Source organism: Tinamus guttatus, unplaced genomic scaffold, assembly GCF_059628265.1.
Source record: "Tinamus guttatus ecotype Peru unplaced genomic scaffold, ASM5962826v1 Tinamus_guttatus_pri_ptg000498l, whole genome shotgun sequence".
NCBI lineage: Eukaryota > Metazoa > Chordata > Aves > Tinamiformes > Tinamidae > Tinamus > Tinamus guttatus.
The window spans coordinates 441,826-465,281 of record NW_028289032.1 but is presented as its reverse complement, the minus strand read 5'-3'; the positions used below and the strand labels follow the sequence as shown (position 1 = coordinate 465,281).

The following is a 23,456-nucleotide window of genomic DNA, read 5'->3' as shown; positions in this document are numbered from 1 at the left end:
TGAACAAAACCATAATGTATCCATCAACTACAGCATCCTTAATATAGACATATACACATGCAGAAGAGGAAGAGGGTGATTCAGCTCCTGATTGACTTATCCAGGCAGAACCAGGGAGCTGGTAGTCAGTCTAGTTTAATGTGGCTTTGTTGACTCAGAATAGCAGGCACAGAGACCATTATCTCTTCTGACAGGAGAGAGAAATGGTAGTCTCTCTTGTCTATTGAATCTGTATAGAAAGAAAACTTCTGAAGAGTCTTGCATGACAGCTCATGATAACAATTTGTGGTTAACTTGTTGGTAAAGAAAATCAAGAAGGGGCAAGTTATGACCCTGTGAAAAACAATAGTATAATTTGGAACAAGACAAGAACATCACTTGCTCACAAGAAGAGTGAACAAGAGGGTTGAGGGATCACTGAAAGTGTACGATACTGCATCTTCTGTATTGCTGCCTACGTTCTTCCTTCTTTATCACTTCTTCCTTTTTACCAATTGTTCACTGTGCCTTGTTTTAAGTTAGACTGTTAAACTCACTGGACAATGGGGTTATTTCGTTTCATAGAACAACAGAGTATCAGATGTACTTAGCACCCTGAAGTGTTAAAGTGACATACACTAGCTATATATTTTTTTACTATGAATAGAAGATATTTTCATGATTTATTTCCTATGGCTTTGCCTCACCAACACAAAACACCTGTTGCTGATTTTCAAATTGATCTATAAAAAAATCAGTTTTACAAATTCTAGGTCATTTACTAAAGTTCATTTGTCACTGGGAAAGCAGGGTTATCCTCTTTCTGATTTAGCTTTATCCATGAGAATAGCCTGCAGATGTCACCACTCTGTTCAAAATAATTTACTCATTTCTTCTTCAAATCCATTGCGTATCTTGAAGAAACTGTAAAAATGAGTAGCCCTAAACACAGATCTACCACAACAGTGCTCTCAACTACTTCTTCCATCCATTTTTTTTTCCAACTGATCATAGTAATTATCTGGAAAATAACAATAAAGACACTAGCTTTAGCACAAATGTGCTAATTTGTTTACTCTGATTCTCATAAGAGTTTGTACAGGATTTCCGAAATTCCTCATATCTTTAAAAGAAAGATGTCCCATCAGTTGAGAAAAATGTGGAGATGGCCATGTCCTCCAAACCCATGCAGCTGTTTTCTTCTAAGTCTACTCCTTCGGCTCAGCTATCACATATTTTTCCTTTTTTTTTTTTTTTATTCTGTGAGACTCCCAAAATACTTTTCATATAGTTAGGTCTTCTCTGTGCATCCAGGCATATAAATAAATTGCTATAGTAATAAGCATCTGTGGATGCAGTAGATTCAATGTAACAGCATGCATAAATATTTTTAGCTCTCTAAAGAGGTTAATTAGCTAGACTTGGATGCTGTATTTCTTTTAAGATTGAACTAGAACATATATTACCTGTATTTACTATGCTCTAAGAGTTGCCATCTATCAGCTCATGTTCAGCAATACATTTAAAATGTTTTTCCAAGCTTTCAGAGTTTCTGTATATAGCTGATGTCTCAGATTCTCAGAATTACTACTGCTTCTTGGACATGTTTTCTTTCCCCTCTTGAGTTAATCCTACCTTGAATTCTGTTTCTTGGTTTTCTGCCATGTTGTTATCTACTCTGTTCTTCTCTGGTGACTATTTTGTTTCTCAAGTATTTTTCTTCAATCACTTACTTAAGTTAATTTTATTATTATTTTTTCTCCAAACACTTTTCAATCAAAGTGATGACAACAACAAATATTGAAAAGTATTCCTGCGAGTAATGATTCTAGTGACTCTCATGAACAATGGGTACATCTGTATTGTATGATTCAGTGCAAAGTAGAGATGCTTGACCTAGTCATCCAGTTCAACTATGCAGCTTTTTTGGTATGTCTACATTGAACACTGGTATGATATAGAGGCATCCAAACTAGGTTTTTCAGACCCAACTCCTAAAAGCACTGTAGCTTTGTTAGCCTTTTCAGCAGGGCAAATTAACCATTTCAGCAGCTCTGTACAACAAACACAACTATTTTGAGGTGGTCAAGGTCATTCATTGAGAACTATCAGAAATCATCATATTGTTTAGTACAGATATATTCAGAGGATAAGGATGGCTTGCTCTAAGTGGAAATTTTAATATGGAATAAACCATAACTTAAATTTCCCTTAAGCTGGAGAGCTGCAAATTCAGAATAGTAAGAAGGTTGATATCAAGGCACGCTTATCTACTCTGGCTGCCCATTCTTAATATAAAAACAAACTCATTGGCTGCTTATGTATGAACAACATAATGATGCTTTCTTCTTGCAATGCAAAGATTACTTTAGATTTACAACAGCATAACTGAGAATAGAATTCAAGATATAGAGCTTTTTGGTGTTTCAGTCTGAGTTCTACTGATTTAAAAAATTTTCTTCTGGCAAATTTTAAGGTATTCTACCTTAATAATACTCTACCTGTATGCATCCTAGATAGCCATGCTGAGCAGCTACGTGAACAGCAGTATTACCATTATGGTCAACTTCATCCAATGAAATACCTTGTTCTTGCATAAACTGAAGAAGCCACAGAAGGATTTTCTACTAGGGGGAGGGAGAAAGAAAAGTCACAAAAAGTAAGAAATAATGGAAAGTTAAATGTACTATAGGAACAGTGGTAGCATCACCTGTTACTAAATCTGTCCCATATTTCCTATTATTAATCCTTGCTTTCAATCCCTCTTAATTTTATCAGATTTAGAATAGTATGGGCCTAACTGACTGCATCTTTCAAGGAAATAGGCAGAAATACTTCAATTGCCTTAAGAAAAGATGTAATAGGAATATGTACACTGTAACATATTTTGACAGTTGAGAAGGTTTCTTCAGAAAACTGTTCTACTCCTGTGAAATGTTGCAGTTTGAAAGTCGTAGTGGTAGTGGTGGTGGGGGGGGTAGAAGGAGATATCAAATCAGTATCGGATTCACAGCCTGTGGACTATAGGTCTGATCGCCTTCCTAGGAGCGAATCAAGTTCCCAAATAGTGTGATCAACTATAAACTCGACTCTGGCAGTATCGGATTCACGAACAGTTCGTGAACTGTAGGTCCGATCGCCTTCCTAGGAGCGAATCGAGTTCCCAAATAGTGTGATCAGCTGTTCAAATGCAACATTTACAAAGCAGGTTTCAGATGTCAGTACAGGAAATTCTCTACTAGAGCGTGGGGTTTTAGCTAGCTCTGATGGACAAATGTGCAATCATCACTCACCCCAGAAGATGGGAGAGGGCTCTCAGTCTCGAGTCTCCTCAGGTGGCATCCTGACGCAAGGGGAGGAAAAGGGGATCAGCGCATCAACTGATCCAGGATTTATGATGGATTCTTCCCTCTCACTTCTTAGTCTCTTCAGGCAGCGTCCCAGCGCGAGGGGATTGAAGGGGGGCTCAGCCTGTCGACTGACCTAGGAGTTACGATGGTTTCTTCCCCCCTCCAAACCTTTTCATCCTTAGTTCACCTTTTATACTTTTCTTTACATTCAGGTGGAGCTTGAGTGACTAGAGTCATACTTAATATTGTTATTGATTGGTGAAAAAGTTTCTTGCTTTCATTTAAAGGTACAGTCAACCGAAAATCTAGAGCGCATGCTCAGTGAGGAGTGGTCGTACCTCAGAGGCAAGTAACTTTTGGGATGGAGGTGTGGTTTTCACATTATAATGAGCAAAGTTCAAGCAAAGTTCATCTGAAAGGAGTGATTTGCCACCTTTGCTGGCTCAGCACCGGACTTGTTATCGTATATCTCCCATTAGACAGCCACTGTGCGGCTTATCAGCAGCCCAGCACAGGGAGTGCAACAGAGTTTGGCCGCCATCTCTTCACCCCTCTCCATCCTCCGTTACTCCCCTTTGGAGCTGCAAGGAGGGCAGATTGCGTTGCCCAGGGAACCGTGGAGGAGCAGAGTCCGTGCAAACCAACCATCCTGGAAGTGGCAACTGTGTAGCACTCCAAGCAGGCCTCTGTAATGCCAAAACTTCTGTTAGGCCCTAGTTTTCCTCTCAGTTCCTGCTTTCAAACAATTCTTCCACAAACACTTCTTCCACACTCTCTCCCTACACACTAAAGTCTTCACTGTCCTTCCTTCCTGTTCCAGGAAAAAAATAACACTTAAAGAAAATTACAATTAAAGACCCTGAAGAAACCGAAAGGCCTGTTTCTGTTTCTTGCTGAGGGATAGCATTCAACCATTCAATCTTACTTGCTGAAGACCCAGAATTAGTTTGGTTAAAATCTCAGATTTCTGGTACACCACTATATTGTAGCACAGCAACACTGTACATTCCCCCATTTCCTACACAATAGGTTTTCCTGCAATTTGGGGTGTTAATTTTTGCAGTTTAGGACAGGTTGTTCTGCAAGACGTACAGTATAACTTTGATGCAATTGCTGTAGATGCAATTGCTCTAGACTCCCAAGAAGTTTCACCTTCAGATGTGGCACAATGTCAAAAAATGTTAGAAGCAGTCAGAATGTTATCAGGCTTTGCAAATACATTCTTACACTTGTCTTTCAAAGTTATATATGCATTTAAAAAAAACAAACAAAAATCAAACTAATAAACAAACAAATTAAAAAAAGAAACCATTATACTAAATAATGTCTGATTTAAATATAAGTTCCTTGAAATATAACAAGTATTTTTGGAGCCAGTCAACTGATTTAAAAGTGAATGTATATGCACTGACAACAACATATGAAGTGCCAAAGGTTTACAACAGGCACTGTATCTTGCATAGTGAGGTATTTTTATTTGCTTATGTGGTACCAGTCAATTGCAGAAAAGTTCTTTCTGCTCTAATTTAACAAAATGCTTGAAAAATAGCATTCTGATGGATGTATTACTTACAGCCATTATAGAAATAGATTAAATCACCTTTATGTCACATCAGGACAGAGAGACTGTCACCTTTATTGCTAATCCAGCTGGAGTTAATTGTTCAATGTTTCGTTCATTCAAACAGTCTTCTCCCATCAGGGAAGCGAGATACTGCAGGCATTCTGCATGTCCCTGCGATGCTGCTACGTGCAGCAGATTGTTGTCATATTCATCATGAATCTTATCCAGATTATCTGCTGCTAAATGTGGCTGTTAAAAAATAAATGGTTAAAAATTCATTATATCAGTTACAATTAGAGTTAAAAACATACACAGAACATTAAGCCTCACTGGCTAAGATATAAGCCAAAGATAATTTCCTATAGGCACATTCTATTATAACTCTCAAAACTAGGAGCTTTTCACTTCCCTAGCTACTATTAGATACAGAACAAAGAGGAAGGATGCCTACTGGCTTGATTCACTGTGTGGTTTCACAAAATCACAGAATCACGGAATGGTTGAGGTCGGAAGGGACCTCTAGAGATCATCTAGTCCAACCCCCCTGCTCCAGCAGGGACACCTAGAGCACGGGGCACAGGGTGGCATCCAGGAGGGTTTGGAAGATCTCCAGAGCAGGAGACTCCACAACCTCTCTGGACAGCCTGTTCCAGGGCTCTGGCGCCCTCACAGGAAAGAAGTTCTTCCTCACATGGAGATGGAGCTTCCTGGGTTTCAACTTGTACCCATTTCCCCTTGTCCTGTCACTGGCCACCACCGAGAAGAGTTTGGCACCATCCTCTTTACATCCTCCTCTCAGGTACTTGGACATGTTGATCAGATCCCCTCTCAATCTTCTCTTCTCTAGGCTAAACAGGCCCTGCTCGCTTAGTCTTTCCTCATATGATAGATGCTCCAGTCCCTTAATCATCTTCATGGGCTGGACCCTCTCTAGAAGCTCCACGTCCCTCTTGTCCTGGGGAGCCCAGAACTGCACCCAATACTCCAGGTGCAGCCTCCCCAGAGCTGAGCAGAGGAGCAGGATCCCCTCCCTCGACCTGCTGGCAACGCTCCTCCTGATGCACTCAGGAGCCCATTGGCCTTCTTGACCAGGAGAGCACATTGCTGCCTCATGGTTAACCTGTTGTCAACCAGGACTCCCAAATCCCTCCCCGCAGAGCTGCTTTCCAGCAGGTCAAGCCCTAGTCTGTCCTGGTGCCTGGGGTTACTCCTCCCCAGGTGCAGGACCCTGCACTTGCCCTTTTTGAACCATATGAGGTTCCTCTCATCCTAATGTAATTGCTGTGTAGCACTGCAAGGTCTTGTGTAGCTTTCTGATTCTGTCCTAGTTTGTTCAACAATGTAACTGCAGACATTCTCACATTTTTGTAATTTCTGTTTTTTTTTGCAGTTGATATTATTTTTCTTTCTTTTTGGCATTATATTAATGAGTAATTTAACAGAAAACATCCATGACTCCTAAAAAAATTCAGCTTTTGCACACCATAAAAGCAGCAGCTTTTGCTAAGCACAATCTAAAACATATTTAAAACACAAGACAGAAGTCTTTCATTTGGTAGCTTGTTTCCATAATAAAATTTGTATTATAGCATTCTTTTGGAATATTGACCAAAGTACTACACAACCATGACCTAATATATTATTCCTGCCCAAATATAATTTTAAAACAAAGCTAGTGGATTGAGAAACTCCAGAAAGGGAATGGAAGAAGTAAGACAGAGTTAAGGAGTAACAGTGATAAGTTCCTAGAGTAGCACAGGCTTGCCAGCATACAACTCATTCAGTCTACTCCACTCAGATATTTTGGCCCATATTATCTATCTACCTAGGATAGCCTCTTTTTTTTTTTTAATTCCCATTTTTAGGTGATTTTTTTCCTGGTTTTTTTTTTTTTTTTTTTTTTTTTACTTACTGAGCACTCTAATATATTCTTCTGCCTCTGTCTAAGTCTTTGAATGTCTGCCTTTGTCTTTGTTGCTATGTTAATAGCATGACTTTGTGCCTGAGCTAGGTGTTAAACAGAGAAGCCAAAAAAGTCTAAAAAAAAAAAACAGTTCTTGCACATACACTGTGCCTCCAACAGCCCTTCTGAGTGGAGGTCTGTTCCGGATGGGCTCGGGATTCGGCAATAATCAGCCAGAACGAGGTGACTACATCGAGCAGTTATTCAGGTGAAAGCACATAAAAGAAGCAAAGTACAGATAACTACTCACGAGGTGATACCTGCCGATCTAGACCCGAAGATCCTCTCGAGCCGGCAGGTCAGAGAGAGAGAGTTGCTGACCGTCTCCCACGGAGACAGCGCAGGCCTCAAAGTCAGGAGTTCCTTCTCCCCCCCGCTGCTCTTTCCGTACTGTCCACTTTTATGCCTGGTGCATCCTGGCACGTAGGGTCAGTATGACCCAGGAGGCAGGCCAGGGGGCAGACAAAACTCCACCTCTAGTTGCCCAACTCTCCCCTCTGGGTGCGCAGGCACGCATACCAGTCAGGGGTCCCAGCCCTCAATTCGAGGGTCCTGCCTTCCTCCTCCTCTTCCTCATTTCCAGGTGTTTGGCCTCCAAAGCTAGTTTGGAGGACATCTGCGGTTAAGTTGGCTACAAGCCCGGCCGAGCGGCCGACTTCAACAGGTTTCCAGGGGGAGCTGCCTGTGAACCGGGCTGAGCAGCTTCATCCATGCTCCTTATCGCTCGGCCTAGGCAGGCAAACATCTTCTTTCCCAAGGTTTGGCCTCTTCTTCTCACAGGAGATTTTTATGACTCTACAGATCACAGAAATTTCCATCTCCAATACAAGGTCACATGTTCTGCATCACTGTGTTAACTTGCACCTTTTGATTGATTTAAAGATGAAACCTTGCTGTTTGAATAACCATATACTTCTAAAGTGAATACAAGTCACATAGAGCAGCAGTACAAAACATGCACTTCATCAGCTTTGCTGGCTTTATCAACTACTTCACTGAAATCTCTTACTCTACATGGATTATGAAAATGACAGTACTTACTTACCAGTAATGATATTTGGCCTTCCTTTACAATGCATAAGATGCTCTTACTTTTTTTTTCACATCTTCATTCCTCTCTTCTGGTCTGCCTGTGATGCTCTAGTTCATATGCAGTTCCTCAAGCTGCTTACTTTCTACCACTGCAGTCTGCAGATGAAAAGTCCTCAGGTGGCAGTTTGGCATACTCTGCTCAGTTTTATGAGCCTGAGGATCAACAAATGTCCTGCTGAAGAAGCCCTTGGCCTGGGTTCCAGATTCATGGACAGAGCTACACTTAACTAAAGGCTGGGAAAGCTCCGATTCTTCTGTTAAATACTTGTGTTGCTCAAGGACAACGGGCTGTGTTTTTCTCAGCTGAGAGCCTTTCACAGGGGACAGAATGCAGAACTCAGTCACGCTGGCAGGCAAATTCTCCCTGTTCCCTGCAGAGGAGCTCTCACCACTGACACCATTCACTGTTGAACATATACCCAAAATTTTTTTCTCAGGATCCACCTTTGTAAAAGGATCAAGTTGCTGGCTTGACTTAATGTAAGGCACATCCAAAATTTCATCCATATCCAGGTCATAGTGCTCAAGCTCCCCAAGTAGAAGAGCAGACTCAATGTTTTTACTTTTAAGGCTCTCTCCCTGGTTCTGTTCATTACTTGGAGGTGCAGACTGAGAATAACTGCCTTTCTGGTATTCTCCCTTCTGGTTCTTTTGGTCATTACTTTCGTTGTTCTCAGAGCTCTCTGGCTGGTGCTTTAATGGGGAAACCCTCTTCACTGGTCTGAATTTATTGCACGTATCTGTAATGCCTGTTGGTTTCTGTGCATTTCCAATAAGAGTTGAGACTCCACAGTAACAGCTGGTGCTGGAGACTAGAGAAACAGAGCAATTGGATAGAGAACTGCTTATTTATTACATGATACAGCATCTTTAAAGATATACCTGGCCAAACACTAGAAAAAAGAATTATATGACATGCTGCATTCACATCTAAGCACATTTAATAACCACTCTGTTACCATAGCTGAAGCACTTGACACTGCAGAAAATAAAACTTCTTAAATAGGAAGAAGGATCTACTTACAAGCAATTTTTTAATCAACTAATGGAAACCAGTAAGAGCCTAGTGGCATTCATGCTGGCCTTGCCAGACTACACTAGCTTGTCTTCTGCTATTAATATTCCATGGAGATACAATGATTTTTTGGGAGGTCAAGAACAGGGCTAGTCAGATTTTTTTCCTTGAACTTTTTTTTTTAGTGGATTTGTTTTAACAATCCACTACAACAGCAACAATATTTTTTTTAAGGCTTGTTTTCTCCAGAAGATGGATTTTCCTTACAAGAACTGGAAAAACTATTTTCATCTGAAAATTAAGCCTATTTAGTCATGTCTCATTTTCCATTTCTCTATATTTGGGCTTCTTAGTCAAACTTTCCATCCCATAACATACATACATATACACACATGCACAGGGCTCTGGAACTTCCAGTGCATTATCTTCAGTACACTGCGGGATCTAGAGTTCAACTAGGGAATCTGACTTGCAGAGAAGAATGGGACCTCAATGCACCTGAATTCATACTCCTTTTAAACTTTCGCTCTTTCATACAGTCCCATTTTGTGATATTCTTGATCTCCATAATCAGCAGCACATAAGCAAGAGTTTACTTTTTGTTACTTTCAGTAGGGTGACTCCACTAAAACCATTACAGCCCTTAGACTCTTTTTCCTTCCTATGGCCCTCAATGCTTACCAAGAGTTCATGTATTCTTAAAGTCAAGAAGACAATTTAAACATAGCATAGCATTTATGACACATTAACTACATATCAGTGGGATCTAATTTGTGGTCAAAAAGCACAATTTGCCATGAACGTCTTCCTAAGGAAACAGATATAGGTACTGTCAGTAAAATATTAATATTTGAAGTGAAAAATGAGTATAGCTTGGTAGTTACAATGGTCTGAAAATTATCTTAATACTTTTGAAAGTGCTCAAAAATATATTTCCTAAGAAAAAAAAATATAATAACAATCAATAGGCATGTAACAGTGCGCCAATACAAACAATGCACTGTACTGATACCAAACTGGGAGGAGTAGCTGATACCCCAGAGGGATGTGCTGCCATCCAGAGGGACCTGGACAGACTGGACAACTGGGCAGTGAAAAAACTCATGAAATTCAACTAGGCCAAGTGCAAGGTCCTGCACCTGGGGAGAAATAACCCCAGACACCAGTACAGGCTGGGGACCGATCTTCTGGAGAGCAGCTCTGCAGAGAGGAACCTGGGCGTCATGGTGGACGACAAGTTGACCATGAGGCAGCAGTGTGCCCTCGTGGCCAAGAAGGCCAATGGGATCCTGGGGTGCATTAAGAAGAGCATCTCCAGCAGGTCGAGGGACCCTCTACTCAGCCCTGGTGAGGCCACATCTGGAGTATTGTGTCCAGTTCTGGGCTCCCCAGTACAAGAGGGATGTGGAGCTGCTGGAGAGAGTCCAGCGCAGGGCTACAAGGATGATCGGGGGCCTGGAACATCTGCCCTATGAGGAGAGGCTGAGGGAGCTGGGCCTGTTCAGCCTGGAGAAGAGAAGGCTGAGAGGGGATCTGATCAGTGTCTATAAGTACCTCAAGGGAGGCAGTGAGGAGGATGGTGCTGGCCTCTTTTCAGTGGTGGCCACTGACAGAACTAGAGGAAATGGCCACAAACTGAAGCACCAAAAGTTCCACAGGAACTTAAAGAAAAATTTCTTGACAGTGAGGGTGACAGAGCCCTGGAACAGGCTGCCCAGAGAGGTTGTGGTGTCTCCTTCTCTGGAGATCTTCCAAACCCACTTGGATGCCACCCTGTGCCATGTGCTCTAGGTGACCCTGCGTGTGCAGGGGGTTGGACTAGATGACCTCTAGAGGTCCCTTCCAACCTTAAGCATTCTATGATTCTATGATTTATGCATTTTATAAAATTCTAGGTCTAAAGGCCTATGCTTTTATGTTCTTTTTATTTACATGTGAATTTTTTTTCCAAATGATACAGGGAAATGGATACCATATGTTTCCCGGATGTTTTGTTCTGACAGGAACTATTAAGCACTCTGTCTGGAAAATGAATTTTCTTCGACTTTTATGAAAACACTGCTTTCATCACATGGGTCTAGACAAAGAAAAAGTCATCAACATTTTGTTTGTCATCGCTTTCTTTACGCTTACATTTATTCTGTTGGTAGCCTGAATGTCGGAGAGAGGGAGACTGCAGACACCCGTTGGTCATCAACAGAACTCGTTTATTGTCCCACAAGCAAGTATATTTATACAGTAGATAATTAGCCTCATACATATTGCAAAACTTGAGCTCATGATTGGTTGCTAACGGTATTTGATTGTTTATTCGACGGTATTTGGTTGTTTATTCGAAAGATAACTTCTGTCTGGCCAGCCCAGATTACGGTCGATAAGCAAGCAGCTTCTTCATTCTTCCTGCCTTATCCCCTCAGGGTTGTTTACGAAACTAGCCAAGGACAGAGTGTCCTTGCCTTACCAGCACGTCCTCAGCACTTCTCTCCTGAGGCCTAATCTCCCAGAAGCCCCTGCTTGCTCAGTTGCAGGCCTGAACCAAAGTCAGTAGAACCATACTCATGTCCACGCTCTCGTAGCCAATTCCCAACAATTCCCCCTTTTTCTTTTTGCGCGAGCAGGACATCCCCCATGCTCTTATTTATCATGCGTTTTACATAGGATAAGATACAGCTTAAACATAACAATACAATTATAGCTACTACTAAAAACATTAGCAAGCTCTGCAAAACATTGCGGAGCCATCCAGTAACTCCCATTACAGCAAAGCAGGTCGTCAGGTGACAGATTACATGGACTACCTTTTTTCCCGCCTGGGGAGTTGCCCATATGAAGTGGCTGAATGTGTCAATAGTGACATGAAGGTACTTCAAGTGGCCAAACTCTGGAACATGGGTAACATCCATTTGTCAGAGCCCACAAGGGCCTTGACCATGCGGATTTACCCCAATGCCCAACCCCGGTCCATGATGGCTACATTCGGGGCAGGCGCGCACGATTCCCCTGGCCTCTTCCATTGTTATATTAAACTGACTTTTAAGGCCTTTAGCATTCTGGTGGAACATGTGATGGGCTTCCCTAGCCTTAATGAAGTCATTGAGAGGTACAGCCGCGGCCACCAATTGATCAGCCCTGTGATTACCCTCGCCCAGACCCTGAGTCCACATGTGACTCCTGATGTGTATCACAGCATACGGGCACAACCGTTGTTGCAAAGCGGTTTGCAACCTGCGTAAGAGCTCATTCAACCGCGGATTTTTAACATCCCGGACCCTCGCCCCCTCTATGCGCGTAACAATTCCAGCAACATATAAAGAGTCCGTGACCAGATTGAGCCGCTCATTTTGCCATCTAAGTACCGCCCAAACCACCGCAGCCAGTTCCAGCGTTTGTAGTGAGTCCCCTGCTTCTGCTTCTAGCAGGTGGTGATGCCATTCCACTCCTTCCATCCAGGTGATAGCTGCTCGTCGTGATTTCTTCCCTGCATCCATGAAGGCGGTGACTGCGTCCGCTAATGGTACTTCACTTCTTTTATGTGGCATAATCCACTCATTTCGGCTCACCCATTGTAGTTTCGGTGACTTTATAGAGTCTACTTTGATATCAGCAGCTGTTGATAATAGACTCGTTTGTAATTCTCCAGAATGCTGCAGGTACCATTCAAGCAGATCTCTTTTTATTGGAATTCTAATTACACCTGGTTCCATTCCCGTGATCTGCACCACTCGTGTTTTCCCTTTCATAATCAGTTCCGCCAAGTTTTCTACTTTCTGCTGAATAGTTGTGTGTGGTTGCAGTGATGTATACAACCATTCGAGATGGCATTTCAGCGTTTGGTTCTTCATTCTTACTTCCTGTGCTGAAGTATTTCCCTAGTCTCTTTCCAGGGATACAAGTCAGAGTACAACTCCCAGTCCTCCACTGGTGGGGGTGGGGTGGAGTACACCGTAGTCTGAGTTACTCCTGGCTTTCCCGCTTTCAAATTCTGCACTTTCTTGTTGTACTTAGTCAGTCCTCTCTGCTGATATATATTATACAATAAAGATCTAAAGACTACACACACAAACAGCAAAAACATAGTTTCTATCTAGTGGCACGACCACGTAGCTGTGCACTTCACTAGTGAGTTCCACTGTCTCAATTGCCAAAGCCCATCCTTGTCGCCAATTAGGTGCGAATGGGCTTGGGATTTGGCAATAATCACCCAAAACAATGTAGCTACTGCGAGCCTCTATTCAGGTGAAAGCATCTTTAATAAGCAATGTATGAATAACTACTCTTGAGGTAATACTTGTCGGCAGGATACTGAGACTGAACATCTTCTCGAGTTGGCAGATTAGAGGGTTGCTGACAGGCTCCTAACTCAGCGGGCGTCCCCGCGGAGACAACGTGGATCTCAGTATTAGGAGTCTCACCCCCCCTCTCTCTGCACTGTCTGTTTAAGCCCGGTGCATCCTGCCACGTAGGGCCAGTACGTGCCAGCAGGCAGACCGGGGGGCGGACAAACTCCGCCTTCAGTCACATAACCTTCCCTCCTGGGTGCGCAAGTGCGCATATCAGAAAGCGGTCCCAGCCGTCAGTCTGAGGCTCCTGCCTTCCTCATCTTCCTCCCTCTCAGGTGTTTGACCTTCAAACTAGTTTAGAGGATGTTTGCAGTTCCCGGGCAGGCAAACATCTTCTTTCTCAAGATCCCATTATGACTCTACAGATCATACAAATTTCCTCTTTTCAACCATACCTCGTGTCAGCATCATTATACAAAGGACACAACACATAATACAGACGAACATAGCAAACAGAAATAATAGCCCTAATAACGGTTTCTGTCCTCACTTAAAGCATTACAATTCTTCAACCCCCACTTTAAAAGACAGATCAAATTCCCCTGCACCTCCCCCCTGGCTGTTGTCAAGCCATCAGCAACGTCAGTCTCCTTGATCTCATTCGCCTTCTCTTCCCCGGCTCCCTTCTCTAATTTTTCAAGGCGATTCAACAAGTCCTGGACCCAGCCGGGCTGTTCCTCAGGCTCGACAGGGGGTCCGGAAGTGGGGGCGCAGATGGTGCAGGTGCTGCAGGTGCAGGTCGGGGGGTTTTGGCGATGGATCTCCAAACACCAGCGGTTGTCGGTGGCGTGGCGGTCCCGGTCCTGAAGTGCTTGCAAAGGCTGCCGTGACTCCGGCGGCCACTTTGCTTTTTGCTTTCACATCGGATTTGAATACTAGGTGGGGCTCGGCTTTGAACCCATTCTCTCTGCACCAGATCAAAAGCTTGCAGAGGGCCTGTTCATCAGTAGCTTGCTCCAGGGATTGCACGAGCCTATTCACCAAATTTCCGTAGGACTTCCACAATCCCTGCTTCACCATGAAGCAACCTTTTGCGTACCCCCATGCTAATAATCCTGGTAATTCTTTCTTTAAGTCAATTCCCTGTACGTTACATTGTTGTAAGGTACGGGTAAATAATTCATACGCCACTTGCCTATCCATTCTTTATCGCTAGCAGTTACTTTTTCTCCAGGCTTCGGTGGCGCGTACGGCCCCTTACTCACCGATGTGGCCAAGGGGGGTGTCGTTCCTCTCCGCTCCAATGGCGGCTTCGGCACCGTCCCGGCTGCGCTGCGGAACCCGACTCTCTAATACTTCTCTCCTTCGTGGTGCGTCCTTCTCCCGATTTCTTTTCTGTCCGAGAGAGGATTGCCCTTCGTTGGATCACGTCGGGGTCACCATTTGTCGGAGAGAGGGAGACTGCAGACACCCGTTGGTCATCAACAGAACTCGTTTATTGTCCCACAAGCAAGTATATTTATACAGTAGATAATTAGCCTCATACATATTGCAAAACTTGAGCTCATGATTGGTTGCTAACGGTATTTGATTGTTTATTCGACGGTATTTGGTTGTTTATTCGAAAGATAACTTCTGTCTGGCCAGCCCAGATTACGGTCGATAAGCAAGCAGCTTCTTCATTCTTCCTGCCTTATCCCCTCAGGGTTGTTTACGAAACTAGCCAAGGACAGAGTGTCCTTGCCTTACCAGCACGTCCTCAGCACTTCTCTCCTGAGGCCTAATCTCCCAGAAGCCCCTGCTTGCTCAGTTGCAGGCCTGAACCAAAGTCAGTAGAACCATACTCATGTCCACGCTCTCGTAGCCAATTCCCAACACCTGAACAGGCTTTTTTTCCATTTTCTAACCTTAATAACACATATTTACATAACCACTGACAATAAAACTGTAAATTTTGACACTGCAAAGAAACATTGACCTTTGTTACAAATCTGTTTGATCACAGCATATTCATGCATTTCTCTCTTCTTTCATTACAATTACAGTGGAGTGAGGCACTGCTATTTCTTTGTTGCTTTTCTCCCCAATATGTTGGTGGAGCAACTCTACAAACACAGGCTCTAAGAAAGCAAACTGGAACACCAAGAACAATTAGTAATATTTTTACAAATTTAGGAATATATTATTTACTTAATTAGGAGTATGAAATTACAGTGCCTTTGATGATAAAAGATTAGAATATGGCATTTAACCACATAAGCAGTAGGGAGTAATACAAATCAAACTGGTAGACTTGATCTTTCTTTGAGCTATTTTCTACTCATTGGGTGCTGTATATGCTGCACCCATACCTAAACAGTTTTAGCATGGCTCCTCCTATACATGAGATTGATACCACAGAGCAGAGTGGACTAGGGCATGCTTGAAACCCTAAAACTTCTTCATTCTGTTTATAGATGCTTTTTCCTGAGGAAGCAGAAGCAAGCAGTGCCTACATCCTCCAGAGCACCAGTACGGCCAGGGTTGTTATATGGATAGTCTTTAACAGCTGCTCCATGGAAAAAGCTTTTTGCTCATCACTCCACACTTATGAAGTCAGGCAGGGGCCACCAAAAGTCTGGGTCAAATAAATACTGTTTGTTTTCTTTATAAACAACAGCACAGGATGGTCTGTTTAAGGCAGGGGACTGGAATCTGGAACAACTAACTGTCCAAAATCCATCAAATAATACCAATATCATCTTGGATGAGCCACATCGTTGCTTCTGTGTACCAGTATCTCGGCTATAAAAAGATGACAAAATGTCTTCATTTTTTTTTCCAAAATTTCCAAAGATGTTATCAAAATTCTGTCGCTAACTTTTATGCACTCATGATAAGAGACTTAGCTAAAACAGCCATGGGATCACCTAAGTACAAAGGAAAAAGGGCAGAAAAACTGAGGATGCTTTTCATTGACATTAATAAAGATGTATAATGCTGCCTGATGGTGCTGAGGTGGCAAAGCATTTCTTCAACACTAAAGAAAATGGTGCCTGATAAAAACCTGCAAGGGTCAAATTTGTAAATGTAGTTCTTGACCATATATTATGCTCTCTGCTCTTGAAGAAGGCAAAATACAAGAAATGAAGAGAGACCTGTAGGTGTTTTTGTTTTGTTTGTTTGTTTTGTTTGTTTGTTTGTATGCATCCTAGAGCTGCTTTGGGGTGAATAGTCAGAAAAGCAGACAAGTAGGAAGAAACTTCTATGGCAATTTAATTGCTTCATCATTTTTGATTTTACAAATCAAAATTTATCCATCTGGAACTTTCTAAAAAAGAAGCTTATAACATTTTCAACTGTAAGGATTTGTGACTTCATAGCATTTGGCAATGCCATCTTTATATTGAGATAGTGGAGAGGTGTGAGGGAGAGTTTTATCTGGTACATGAGTGCCTCCGGGTAATTATGAGTTTTGTCCAGTCATCAAGATTGTCATACACAGATGAAACCTTACCCTTGTGACAGGCAATTTATGTGATGCTTACAGTCGAAATGCTCGAACGTTACAGTATCTTTAAATTGTCCTGAGTATAAAGGAAGATAAAGGACTCAACTTTTACTCAGATCAATAGGAAATGCATAACTCAAATTCTTTTTGGATGTGCATGCAAACAGTCACCTTTCCAGCAAAAGGGTGCAGCAACATTCTTTTATTGCTGTTGGTCTTTTACAGTTTACAGCACTTGTGACACAAACAGGAGATGGTAAAAAGGGATGCATATCCTACATCAGTACCATAAAATGGCCTGAAGATACTGAAAGAGATGCTACAATGCAAGATTTTCATGGATCCACCTAACAAGGAATCAAGAACTATTCCCAGTCACCGAGCACTGACTAATTGTGAAACTGCACGTTTCTGTCACCATCACCACAGAGTCATTTAGGTTTAAGCTTTGACCAATATTCTGTAGTTGTGATTACTGCTTCTCAACAACTGGACCATACATGACATACATGGCAGTGGTGCAGGTAGCATAACAGATACAAAGATTCGAGCCAATTGCAGATCAGCTGGCAATTGAGACATGTTTTATAAATCACATGACAGCTACACAGCTATCTTGAACAGGAATGAAAATGATCATCAGCTTACTCGTGTTCTTCTGTGGATCAGATCTGGCAAACTATTGCTATTCCATATCGCTCATTGAAATCTTTGAGCCTTTTTAGCTTACTATCCCTGTTCCTTTTCAGGATGAACAGCAGTATCTCATGGTCAGCTGTGCTTCCAGGAAGAAAAAAACAGACACCAAGGTGTTGTCTGCGCACAGACAACAGTTTTCAGAAAATTCCTCACACTTTTAAACACTGATTCATTTCCAATACTGGCAGCAGTATTGGATCTCCAAGAGATGAGGGAAGGGATGTCCTTTACACAGGATTAAGATAATAAAAAACAGTTCTGACTATCCTACTTACCATTTACTTAACATCACTGAAATAATATTTATCAATTTTAACTGACAGTGGCACTGTTTTACAGTTTTAATATATTAATAACTCCCAGGAGTACTTCTGGTTTCTTTAATGCAAGTTCTGGAGCAGAATGACTCTGCACAGAGAGGAACAGAATGTCTTCCCTTTTGTAAGTGAAATTTGGACACATTGCAGAGAAGAAAGAAAGGGTTAGGAAATAAGAGCAATGAGGATAATAGTAATTCAAACTGCACCTTTTCCAGGTGATCCATACATTAATACAAGCCTCATCAAATTAATCATTTTTCTTATCTTGGCTTGAAGAAGAACACTGTAAAAGCTGTCACTTCTAAAGTAGCGAATGTAGAAGAAGGAAAGAAATTTTCAAAACAAACAGGTTTCCCAATTACAAACTGGGGTTACCCTTTTCCAGACTGATCTGGGGATATAAACACAAGGGAAGTTCTAATGAAAAATCAGAAGAGCTCGTCCTGGCACATAATGTGTAAAATGGAAAGAGCAAGGACATGAAAACAAGTTAGGAAAAAGAGTCTGAAAAGCTATCCAAGCTTCAATGCATATTCATGATTCTAATTACTGTTTTGTTGTTGTTGTTGTTGTTGTTTTCCTGAGAAAACTTCAGTCTTCTACAATCTTTTCAAAGTCTGGAATTACCAAATCATTTTTGTATTGTTTCAGACATATTTACTTGGGACATATTTGGAACACAACTCTCAGAAATGAATGCTATATAAATAATGCTGACTCCAAATCAAAGCTTTGCTTTAAATTAGGCTATAGTTAAAATACTAACAAGAGCTTGGGACAGGAATTGTGTGCAATGTGAAACACTGGAAATATACAGTTACCATATTCACCGATTAAATTTCCCAAATAGGAAAGCCACCTTCAGAATACAACCAAAAGTCATCCTAACTGACAGAATAACACTATGATATAGTTCAGTGAAGCTTGTTGAACACAGAGGCCCTAAACCATTTGTTCAAATGCCCTTAGAAAATCTACCCAGAAAGCAAGCAACCAATTTTATGCTTAATAATAAAAAAACAAACAAACAAACAAAAAAAACCCCATAAAGCACTGATTTCTGTTTCAATTGATCATTCTGTGTTAAGCAATACTGGAAATCAGCAGACAGGCTGCTAGTCATTTCATTTCAGAAAAAAAAAATGAGGTAGCTAGATCCATATTTAATCTGTATTTATGATTGCCCTTAATCACACATGCGAGATGGATAAGCCAGAATTTGCCCTACACCTCTTCTACCCTGTAAATCTTGCACCTGGTAATCTGGGGGTAGTGAGATATCTTTGATTTCTAGAATCCCTTGGAATTTTTCTGAGTCAGAATTCCTATATGCAAGGAAGATCACAGAGAAGTCAGTACTGAGATTGTATTAACAGTATGAGTTTCATGCAAATCTTGTGAAGAGGTGAGGAAGGAAATACAGCACTTCCCCGCTGGCACAGATCCTCAGTCAGTCCAGTCCAGTCAAGGGAGATGACAATGTGAAGCTGATCGATATAAGCAGGAAACAGGGATATGAAGGGAAGTCGTCTCTCAGACTTTCGAATCTCTTTTTGTACAAAAGAATAAGTAATTTCACCAAAAATTACAGGCAGAAAGAAATAGTGGAGAAAAAAAATGAGTTGAAAAGTCTATGTGAAATCCATGAGAAAATACACAGAGTGGGAAAGTACTGGTATATTTGCCTTGGATTAAAGGAGTTTAGAGCAATGTGAAAACAATGTAATCTAACATTTTCCTTTGTTACTAACCTATTCAGCATTTAGATGAAATGGGGAAAACAAATGGGATTTCAGGGCTATTTACTAAACCTGTGAACAATGAGTAATAATGACCCCATAATTCCTGTAAGATAACTAAAAACATTAATACCACAAAGAGCAGCTGTCTGGTTTAAATCAGTTCAAACAACCGCGTGATAAATATGGTTGTCTACATATTCATATATATATTTAAATATAAAGTTAAAACTTATTTTCTCTATACTTCTGACTTGTCTCAGTGAACTAAATATTTTTGGAGACAAATTTCTCAAAGATTAGTATTTTTAGGGTATTAGAACCTCAATTTATGTAGTCCTACCAGTAACTTACACTTAACTTTTAGTTCACCTCTAAAATAATTCTTGGATATTTCTACTTCCATATTCTTCTCTATTTTAAAGAAAAATATAACCTCTAACTAAACAGGAGAAAGCATGTATGAAGGAAAGGGCTGGACCAGTTTGTGGTAAAACATTTGACTTACTTACACTATATGCAATCATTTAAATTGTCAATGTAATATAAATACACAACTGAAGATGTACCATGCATACTAAGGATTTATGATAAAATTTAACTTGATCAAAAGCAGCATATAACAACAATAACTTTGGGAATGTGTTTGATTTTTTAATGGTCCATGATATGCATCATTTTGACTGCATCAAAATCAACTATGAAAAAACAGAAGATGGGAACCTTATACAGTGTTGATTATAAAGTCGATTATTATATTTCAATGACATCTGAGCAGGGATGTAGAGTGATACCTTCCTGTTCAACAGTATTTATGTTTATTCAGTGATAGGTAGAGTGAAAAAAACATTTCAGTATGATTTTCAGTTCACCAAAATGGGTAAGTGATAAATAGAATGGAAAAAACAAAACAAACAAAAAAAAAACTAACAGATTTTAGTACTATTTTCAGTTTGCCAAAACTATTATCAGTGCTAAGAATTCCCTTTTTGATACAAGACTTTTAAACAAAGCTCTGACGTAAGTTTCATTGCCAGACTGGTGCAACTACTGTCTTCCAGCAATGTCTATAGCTACAGATGAATGCAGATGTAATTAAAATCATCACTGGAAAATGTCTGACTGCAGAGAGAATCATGAAGCAATTGAGCAATTGACAGTAAGTTGTCAATGTCTGAGGGTCTTTTGGAAGAGCTTACAACCAATGCTTCATCCTTGCTCTTGGCTTGCATTTTAATTTAAGGATGACCTCTGTATTTTAAATAAACACTCCTTGAGTTTTAGTTGAGATTAGTTGAGTTTAGTAGAGTTTTAGCAGAGCCACCACTCTTGCCTAGGTACTCTTCATGAAGACCAACCAGTAAAAAATGGCTTGGTGGCTATTCTTGCCTTCTTTCTGCAGTTCACCTTGCTCATGGAGCAACAGAGCGAATCCATTGTTCAGTCTCCCTCTGTAGAAACTACGTTCTGTAGAATCTACATCTACAGAAAGGGGAGAGAACAACAACAACAAAAAAAAATCGGGGGTCTTCTCCCTTTCTACTCTGCCTCTCCACTTGCAGCAGGTAGCACTATGTGAGCAATCACTGCCTGCCCCTGTGCAGGCAGTAACATTCGGAGTGTACATGTTAAGGAAAGCTTCACTTCCCTTTATTCCCCAGGGTAGTGGCATAGGGCTGTGATGACAGCCTTTAATGATTCTGGCAGAAGCAGCAGCTCTCAGTTTCAATTTAGTTACAAACCTTGGTAATTTACAACTCTGAAAGGAAATACAGAAATAAAAGTTGCCAAAATATAGCACAGTTCTTAAAGCCTTCTATCTTCCCAAGAATTTCAGGTCTCCAGTTTCTGTTATAAAAGTCTTAAATTCAACAACACTAACGAAGTGCAATTAAAGCATCAGATGAAAGCACAATAAACTTTTCATAGCTCAACAAAAAAGCATTCCTCTCACCAATTCATTTTGGTCCATCAGGAAGAGAAAAACAGAAGAGAGGATTAATCTGATTAATCGGGGAGGGGGGGGGGAGGGGAGAAGATGCCCATCTGGTTCACATCTATATGCCAAAAACTCTGCTTTAGTCTTGACTATTACAGTATACCTTAGAGTAGATTTTAACATGTAGCATCCTTGATAGAGTTTCACACTATGTCAAAACATCATCCCTCAAACTAGTCATGGCCATATGGGTAGCAACATGTATCCAACATTTTTTCATTGGCGCCTACACTATTACATCTTGTCACCAATGGTTTCTCGTGATTTCAAATAAATTGTTGCATATACTGTGGTTTGGAACTGCTGAGATGAAGTCCTACATTTATCTGTATAAACTTTTTCTTTCTAATGAACTAAAATCTGTTAAAAAAAAAAGTTATGTTTCCAGGAAGTTGCATGAAAATGAAAGAAAACAAAACAACAGAACACTCTCAAGAAGCAATTGTTGCCAAGTTGAACATGGTTAAAAGCAGCTTAGAAAATGACAGGTGGGCAGATGTAGGAGAAAGGGAGACTGTCGACACCAGCTGGTCATCAACAAGACTCGTTTATTAGTCGTTTATCCTGCTTTTTATACATTTCTTAATTAACCTCATGCATATTACAAAGCTTGAGCTCATGATTGGTTGCTAACGGTATTTGATTGTTTATTAGAAAGATAACTTCAGTCTGGCCAGCCCAGATTACGGTCGATAAGCAAGCAGCTTCTTCATTCTTCCTGCCTTATCCCCTCAAAGTTGTTTACGAAACTAGCCAAGGACAGAGTGTCCTTGCCTTACCAGCACGTCCTCAGCACTTCTCTCCTGAGGCCTAATCTCCCAGAAGCCCCTGCTTGCTCAGTTGCAGGCCTGAACCAAAGTCAGTAGAACCATACTCATGTCCACGCTCTCGTAGCCAATTCCCAACAGGCAGAAGTGGGCATCATACCTGATCTGTCTTCATTTTGTGAATCATACCATCTACATAATTCTGGGATGGTCTTGAGAGAAGTTACAAAATACCGAAAGAAAGGCAAAAAATTATATAAAGTAATTCATGGAATGCACAAATACAAAAGTGAGAATAGGCTAGACAGTAGACAGGGTCTCATTTGACCCACATGGGCATCTATTGCAGCATTTATCTTGCACAATACTTCATGATAAAAGGACTTAAAATTCAAGCCTTCATAAAGCAGTATATACAAGTAATGTAGAATATTTTCATCTTAGAGAACTGATTTCAGTGTGATGCATGTACATACACATATCAGGCCACAGGGTCCTTTCTCTAACTTAGATTTTATTAAAGCAAACGTATTACTACTTTGATGTGACTGATTGATTGATACATTATTTTCAGAATTCAACCTTAAAAAGGAAAAGAACAAGGATAGCATATGTTTATACATACTAAACAGCATTTTTTTTCCTCTTATAACTTGTGAAATAACCTGAATAAGGCACACAAATTCTGACATACAGAAATTAAGTTAATACCAAATCTTCTTTAATCTAATGCTTCAGTCTTACAGAAATCTTCACTTAAATGAAAATTATTGTGCGTGTGAAAAAAATCAAAGGCATTGTCTGTATAAAAGCATGTATAAAACAGTATTTTGGAAATGAAGACAGAAAAAAAACATTTAGAATTAGCACAACTGATATATATATATATAAGCATCATATGGTTTCAAAGAAATGGGTATTTTTAGCTGGTGTGCAGTTGAACAGTGAAGCAAAACAATTATATATAAAAACATCAGCTTTCCACGCAAAAAAAGAAATGGTCGTACACTGTGCTGGCTTTTTGCTGGCAGTTCATCATTGGAAGTTTAATTTGCTTCTAACACACAGTTGGCAATCTACTTCAAAATAACGTAAATATAATGTAAATATTATATATTGTAATAACATATATAACATAATATAACGTGATATAATATAATGTAAAGCTCATCTAACCAATTGCAGAAGTAATTTACTTC

At 40.6% G+C, this 23,456-nt stretch overlaps 1 pseudogene across 1 annotated transcript in view; it reads right to left on the bottom strand.

Annotated features, from left to right (window-relative positions):
• The window catches only part of LOC104569718 (synphilin-1-like), a 48,444-nt pseudogene extending 25,957 nt beyond the window's left edge, over positions 1-22,487 (bottom strand). Inside the window, exons 1-3 of the transcript XR_015913872.1 lie at positions 22,418-22,487; positions 7,902-8,760; positions 4,957-5,142 (exon numbers count right to left, since the gene is read on the bottom strand). The product of XR_015913872.1 is annotated as a synphilin-1-like (transcript). The remainder of the gene's footprint in view (positions 1-4,956; positions 5,143-7,901; positions 8,761-22,417) is intronic.
• Positions 22,488-23,456: the final 969 nt, after the last annotated feature.